We start from the raw sequence: 7,984 nt of genomic DNA, 5'->3' as shown, positions 1-7,984 counted from the left end.
TTTCATATTCCTCATCAAGAAAACTGTTGTAGTAATACTTTGCACTCCTAATCCATTGTTGTTTCCGCTGCAAGTTATTCATCAGTGAGGAATTTGCTCAAAAGGAATTTCCTCAACGATGAAGTTCTAAAAATCTCCTATTCACCCCCCCCCCCTAGTCGATATAACGCACTTTCAGGCGCCAACGTCCAGGCGCATCGCAACATCCCCATCCAGTACCCGATGCTCACCGACGCCAACTACGGCGTGTGGGCGGTGAAGATGGCGATTATTCTCCGGTCCCTTCGAGTGTGGGAGGCCATCACGGACGACGAAGTCGACGAGGAGCGCGACGAAGGTGCCATGGCTGCCATAGCCCAATCCGTGTCGGATTCCATGCTAATGACATTGGCGGAGTTCGAGGCGGCAAGAGAGGCGTGGAACGCACTCAAGGAGATGAGGATCGGAGAAGATCGCATTACCAAGGCTCGGGCACAAGTGCTGAAGCGTCAATTTCACAAGTTGCAGATGGAGGAAACTGAATCGGTGAACGACTATGCCATGCGTCTTACTACTTTGGTGGGAGAGATCCGCGCGCTTGGTGTAAAGCTCGATGAGACCGAGATTGTGGAGAAATTTTTCAGTTCGGTGACTGATAAATTCACGTACATCATCGGCACGCTCGAGCAGCTTTACGACATCGACGACATGACCATAACGGAGGCGATCGGACGCTTGCGGACATGGGAAGAGAATGCTCGTGGCTGTCGGAAAGGCAAAGGAGGAGGTAGTGACCAACTCATGTACTCGCGCGCAGATTGGGAGGCCCCAAGTAGCAAAGGAAGGCGTGACAGTGGGGAAGGCTCAAGCAACACGAAGGGCGACGGACAAACCGGAGAAGGCAAAGGAAAAGGCAAACCACAAGGTCATGGTAAGGCGGACCAATCTAAAGAGCAGAAGCCACGGAACTTGGACTTGTCCGAGGTCAAGTGCTATAACTGCAATATGATGGGTCACTTTGTGAAAAAATGTCCGAAGCCTTACAAGCGGGAGATCAAGGCAAATTTGGCAAAGCAAGAAGGCAAAGGTCCAGGTCTTCTGATGGCCGAAGTTTGTGATCTCGCTGAAACGGTGGTTGTGAAACCAAGCCGGAAGGTGCTACTTCATGAGAAGAAAGTGACACGGAAGTTATCCGGTGATCACAATGTGTCGTGGTATCTCGACACGGGTGCCAGTAACCATATGACGGGGTGCAAGGAGAAATTCATCGAGCTGGAATACGATGTTGAAGGCTTGGTCAAGTTCGGTGATGGTTCAGCTGTGGAGATTTGCGGACAAGGATCTGTCCTCTTCAAGGGTCTCACAGGCGAACATTGCATACTCACCGGAGTGTACTACATCCCACGGCTTCGCAACAACATCATCTCTATTGGGAAGCTTGACGAGAATGGATGCAAGGTGGATATCGAGAACGAAGTGATGACGATCTTCGACAACCTCCGAAATGTGCTAGCTCGTGTTAATCGCACACGGAACAGGCTCTATATCCTCAACCTTGATCAATCTCAACCGGAGTGTTGGCTCGCCAAGAGTGATGATGATTCGTGGTTATGGCATGCTAGATTTGGACACGTTAACTTCTACACCTTGAAGAAGATGTCAAAGATGGAGATGGTATCCGGGATGCCATTTATCGACCATGTTGATCGAGTATGTGACGGGTGCTTGGTTGGAAAACAGCGTCGCAGGCCGTTCCCTGCTCAGTCTACCTATCATGCAAGTGATGCACTCGAGCTGCTCCATGGTGATCTATGTGGCCCTATCACCCCGGCAACTCACACAGGAAAAAAGTACTTCTTCCTTGTGGTAGATGACTACCCGAGATATATGTGGGTCGTTCTCCTACGATCTAAAGATGAGGCGTTTGAAGCGTTCAAGAAGCTGAAGGCTGCAACGGAGATGGAACACAAGTTGAAGGTGTCCGCTCTACGGACATATCGCGGCAGAGAGTTTATGTCGAACAAGTTCAACGACTACTGCGAGAAGATTGGCATAAAAAGGTTCCTCACGGCACCTTACACGCCGCAGCAGAACGGGGTCGTTGAAAGGCACAATCGAACCGTCGTTGACATGGCAAGGAGTTTACTCAAGAGCAAGAACCTGGCGGGGACTTTTTGAGGAGAAGCTGTCTCGACGGCGGTCTATCTTCTCAACCGGGCTCCAACGAAGGCGGTGATCGGCAAGACTCCGTATGAAGCAGTTTACGGACGTAAGCCGAATGTGTCTCATCTACGGACGTTCGGGTGCGTGGCTCATGTGAAGACGGCGGATCCGCATCCCTCAAAGCTTGCCGATCGTAGCACCAAGATGGTGTTCATCAAATACGAGAGGAGTTCCGGCACCAAGGCATACCGCTTCTACGGTCCACAAACCAAGTGTCTACGGATTTCACGCGACGTCGTGTTTGAAGAAAACCAAGCATGGAATTGGAGCTCCGCAGCCGACGATGCTCCAAACAGTAAAATATTCACGTTTGAATTTCCGACTGACGATGATGCAGGAGAGGACGTCGAGGTGGTTGGCAAGACGCCCAACCAAGGTGACCACCATGGTAGTGATCATCATGGTGCCGACACCGACGACGACGCGCATAGGTCGCAAGGAGATAGCGACAATGACGCGCACGGCACAGGCGGAGATCTCAACGACAACATCGACAACGAGGCGCATAGTGATGACGACAATCAAGATGATGGTCACTGTCACGACGACTACGCCGACGACAGGGATGTTGATGACATGCCCGGGACTCAGCCGTCTTCCTCAAGTGCATCAACACCGACACAATTTGTGTCGCCTCCTTCGCAAGCCACAACGGACTCCTCAGGGCCTCGTCGCTACAAGACTCTCAAGGAAGTCTACAAGTACACAAAGCCAGTTACGCTCGAGTACTCCGGACTATGTATGCTCGGAGTTGAGGAGCCGGCGAACTTCGTAGAGGCGAGCAAAAGTTGGACGCACGCCATGGATGAGGAGATGAAGGCGATTGAGAGCAATGGAACGTGGACTTTGGTAACCCAAACTCCGAACCAAAAGGCAATTGGTTTGAAGTGGGTTTACAAGTTAAAGAAGGACACGGAGGGTGCCATTATGAAGTACAAGGCAAGACTCGTTGCAAAGGGCTACGTACAACATCAAGGAGTCGACTATGATAGGTGTTTGCACCGGTTGCTCAACTCGAAACGGTGAGAGTGCTCCTAGCTTTGGCAGCACAAGAGGATTGGAAGGTTCATCATATGGATGTTAAATCCGCTTTCCTCAACGGCGATCTCACAGAAGAAGTGTACGTGGAACAACCCCACGGCTACGAGAAGAAAGGCGAAGAAGGGAAAGTTTACAAGCTCAAGAAGGCACTTTACGGGTTGAAGCAGGCGCCAAGAGCTTGGAACTCAAAGTTAGACCGAAGTTTGGTCTAGCTCGGGTTCAAGAGATGTCCCCTCGAGCATGCAGTCTATACAAAGAACTCCAAAGGCTCAAACCTGCTAGTTGGAGTTTATGTCGATGATCTGATTATCACCGGAGATAGCGTACAAGAAATTGAACGTTTCAAGGCGCAAATGAAGAACAAGTTTAGCATGAGTGATCTAGGATTACTCAGCTATTACTTGGGCATCGAAGTGAAGCAAAGCTCCGGAGAGATTTCCCTATGTCAATCGGCCTACGCGGTCAAGTTATTGGACAAGTGTGGCATGTCAGATTGCTACGAGACACAAGTTCAAGTGGACCAACATCACAAGTTGAGCAAGCGTAGCTCAAATCCGCCGGTGGACACCACAATGTATCGAAGCGTTGTGGGCAGCCTAAGATACTTGGTGCATACCCGACCTGACTTGGCTTATTCAGTCGGGATCGTGAGTCGTTTCAGGGAGAATCCGACAACCGAACACATGAGCGCGGTCAATCAAATCCTACGCTATGTGAAAGGCACAATTAATCTTGGTTGCACGTACAGAAAGGGAAAGGAAGGATTGATCCTTCGTGGATATTCGGGTAGCGACATGGCAGGTGATGTTGATGACCAGAAGAGCACAACGAGCATGGTTTTCTACCTTGGTCCGAATCCTATTATCTGGAATTCTCAGAAACAAAAGGTGGTGGCACTGTCTTCATGCGAGGCAGAATACATAGCGGCAAGCACGGCGGCTTGTCAACCAGTGTGGCTGAGACGACTCCTAGCTATTCTTGCGAAACGGGAGGTGTAGAAGGTGTCATTGAAGATCGACAACCAAGCTGCAATCTCATTGTGCAAAAATCCGGTTCATCACGAAAGGAGCAAGCACATAGATACACGGTTCCATCACATCCGGGAGTGCATTGAGGGGTTGATCGAAGTTCAGCACGTGAACACGAAAGACCAGCTTGCCGATATTCTTACGAAGTCTCTCGGACGACAGAAGTTTTTGGAGATGCGAGAAAAGATCGGCGTCCAAACTGTAAAGCGAGGACATTGTGTTTAGGGGGTGAATGTAGGGATTAAACCCAACGTCCGCGTCGTACAGGTATACGTTTCCGAGTAGGTTTGCTGGTAGGCTCTCCTACACGTATATATATACTTGTATCCCTACCCCTTGTAGTAACCAGATCGAAAAGTAATAAACTGATCAACAGGCACGGGCCTGCAGCAATACGTCGATTCGGTGCGTTCCGTCGAGAGTTCAATTTGCCTGTTTCGCCGACTTGATCGCCGCGATAAGTTAGAGTGTACACGGCCAGAATCCATTAAGGTGCCTGCTAGCTTGCTTGCCTAGCTAGCTTGCACTTCGTGAAGCTCTTGCAGGATTTTAAGGGTCCAAAAGCCAACACTCCAACAGGCACCCAAAAACTACTCCGCGTGCTAAAAACCGTCTTTTTTGGGCGCCGAAACGCTCGAGCAGATGCTGCAAAATAGTGCACGCGCAAAAAAAAAATTGGGCATGCGCTAAAAGCGCTATCGCACGCTGCAAATTTGAGGCACCGGATCGCGCGCGCTTCATAATTTGCACTGCGTGTTTTTTTGGGCGCGCGTTTTTGGGCATGTGGAAAACCAATGTTGGTCCCGGCGCGCTCAAAGTGCCACAGTGGCACTGTAAAACTATTTTTGCACGCGATATTTTTGTGCGTACGTTGGAGATGCTCTTATCTTATCATGAAAACCTGCAATGCCCTCTCATGTTCATCCCAGACTGCCCTAGCAAGGAAGAAAGCAGCAATGACAACTAATAGGAAACTCTTGATGACCAATACAAATTGCATGTCCGATTTTCAGAGGAGTATGAAAGGGCGCTACACTGTTTTCGTGATAAATTATCGGTGCAGAAAACAAAAATGATGGCCATAACACTTCAATTTATTTTGTTTCTTTGTATAGTACAAATAAGTAGTTCTTGCTTCATTTGTGTTCAATAGAAGCACCAGCTATTCAGACTTTTAGAAAAATAAACTGTAACAAGCTTGTATGTTGTAGTAAGATTTTGTATGTACCATTCTGGAAAAGTTCAAACTTAAAAGGGAGCCCGAAATATTAAATAAAGATTGTCGCTATGGTAGAGATTTTATTTAGTCGATAGTGTAGCAAAGTTGTTAGCGTTAGTGCCATCTTGTTAAGTTGATCCAGTGATGTGTTTTCGTATCTAAGTGCCATCTTGTTAGTGCCAAGATGTGTTTTCGTATCTAAGTGCCATCTTGTTAGTGCCAAGATGTGTTTTCGTATCTAAATCCAGTGATCTTGTTAAGTGCCATCTTGTTAGTGCCAAGATGTGTTTTCGTGTCTAAATCCAGTGACTAAATTGTTTGTTCTCATTAATTATAATGAAAAATGTTGAGATCAACTACAGCGAGTAGAATATCCTGGAACATAGGTTAACTTCAGACTACCAGTAGTAGCAAAATGGTTACATCACAAGATCAGTTCAGAAGTTGTACGTTGTATCCAGTCACGTTTTAAACTTTGTTTCCTTTTCAATGTGAACCCCAACATCAACACAGAGTAAGTAGCAGGAAAGAAAGCAATACTAATTTCATTAGAGGACTCAAGTCATTCAACAATGGACATATTCAAATTCCAATCCACTGTCATGAGAAAAAGGAGTAGAATTGCATATTCAATTATGTACCTGGGAGCCTGCGCGAAGCTGTAAGAGGCTCCCGAGCTGTTCCGCAACCACCGCCCTCTGACAGCTTGAGCCATGACTCCACCGGAAGCCAAAATGATTCCAAGTTGAGGCACACCGGAGGTTAGGCGCATTGACAAAGGAGGCCAAGGGACCTTTTCTGGGCTTGAATCGCCGTCAGCAGTGTACCATCGACGTGTCACCTCCAGATTTAGTAGTTCAACACATCTTCACTGCAGCTCTCGTGTGGTGACGAAAGAAATGCACTTCCATGATCGCCATGCATTATTATCCAAAAAACCTTTGAGGAATGAGTTGCTCTCTCCTTGAAAATGACATACAGATTTCACAGGCTTGCATACTCCCACACGTGAGATCGTCAATACAGAAAATAAGCAGATTTACCAGTGAAAATGACAGTCTAGCATCCTAGCACACTGGATTCCGATAGTTTCCCAGAGAAGCTCTGCAGCAGCACGCACCCTACCCTAGTCAGCAGTACCTTCTTTTTTCTCAGATGATTGACGGCATCATTTCAGCAGTGCTCCAGAACTTTCCCCTATGTGACTTCAGTTACCTGTGATGCTATGCAGTCTCAGATCTCGGTGCTAATGCGCAATCTAAATATCTAATTGCGCCGACCAATACCAGAACGTCTCTGCGAAGCTATGCAGTCTCAGATCTCCATGGTGATTCAAGAAGCCAAAGAGCTTCCTGGCTTCTGCATCGGGAGAGAACCTGCGTGGAGCAGCTTGTGAACTTGTTGGCTCACCATGAGCGCAGCGAAGGTCGCGCAATCACAATAGCCCCCCAATTCAACCTGTGGTCACGCCCACGGTTTTCCTTGCGCATCCACAAACCAAACATTTTCTCGAACACCTTCCGTGCGGCCATGGGTGGCGCGCCAGACTGGGCTCCCGGAGGTGAAAAAGAAGCAAATGCAGTCATCCACGACACATGCTGGGAATGTGAGACCGATTGTAGGGACTGCCCGGTGGGGAGTTCGGCGTCGGTGACCCGACGGCGACTCGGTAAGCTGCGAGCCAGGCGCCCTCGTTGGTGGGGAAAGTTACTTCAATTCGCGTTTGCTTATTTTGACCCGGCTGCAAACTTCATCTCCGCCTTTTATGATTCTTGTTTAAGTATACAGTCCAGAACAGAACAGTTGCCTATTCGGTATTTTTAGGCCCAGTTTGAAACGTAGTTTTCTGCCAACCTTGTAATATTTTACATTTGTATTACTAGCAAAACGGCCTCGTGCGTTGCAACGGAAAAAAAATACCACACGTTTTTAATCTTTTTATAATTATTTTGATTTATTAAAATAATAAGCTAACTAACTAATGTAGTTAGTCCTATACTATTTTGTTGAGAAATCAACCCGTTCATTGTTAATTTTCATCATGATGAGAAATTGAGCGGGACAAGCAAAGCAAAACAAAGAGGCTACGTGAATTGATCAATGAACTGTTATCTTATTTCACTCATGGGGTAGAGAATGTGGGATCAGATGACAAACTGAAGGTGGTGTTCCATTCTCTGTCTCTACAATAATACAATCTTACATTCAATACATTCATTCATCAGCAAACAAATTCTCACAAAACAAAATTTCTTGCCGGTGTTTGGCACACGGTTGAAGGCATGGGGAGGGGATCTCACCAGATGATGAGTTCCTTCCGGAGGAGGGGATACGATGAGGGAAGCAAGGGTTAGGCACCTCTATCTGGCCATAAGGAGTCGTCGTTGCCGCGCCATAACCTTGGAGTTTCCCGTGTGAGCCATGGAGGCCCGCCTCCACCTGCAAGTACTTCGCTCCGCCGCGCCTTATCCACGCGCCGTCGTCGTTCTGCATC

General features: G+C 47.8%; 1 long non-coding RNA gene across 1 annotated transcript; it reads right to left on the bottom strand.

The window, feature by feature from the left end:
- Nucleotides 1-5,937: 5,937 nt before the first annotated feature.
- On the bottom strand, nucleotides 5,938-7,345 carry LOC123426425. Its single transcript, XR_006622204.1, has 2 exons — nucleotides 6,777-7,345; nucleotides 5,938-6,705 (listed from the first exon to the last, which is right to left on the bottom strand). It is a non-coding gene; the product is annotated as an uncharacterized LOC123426425 (long non-coding RNA).
- Nucleotides 7,346-7,984: the final 639 nt, after the last annotated feature.

Source organism: Hordeum vulgare, chromosome 2H (assembly GCF_904849725.1).
Source record: "Hordeum vulgare subsp. vulgare chromosome 2H, MorexV3_pseudomolecules_assembly, whole genome shotgun sequence".
Lineage (NCBI taxonomy): Eukaryota > Viridiplantae > Streptophyta > Magnoliopsida > Poales > Poaceae > Hordeum > Hordeum vulgare.
Note: the sequence above shows the minus strand (reverse complement) of the source record. Positions and strands in the feature narration are given on the sequence as shown.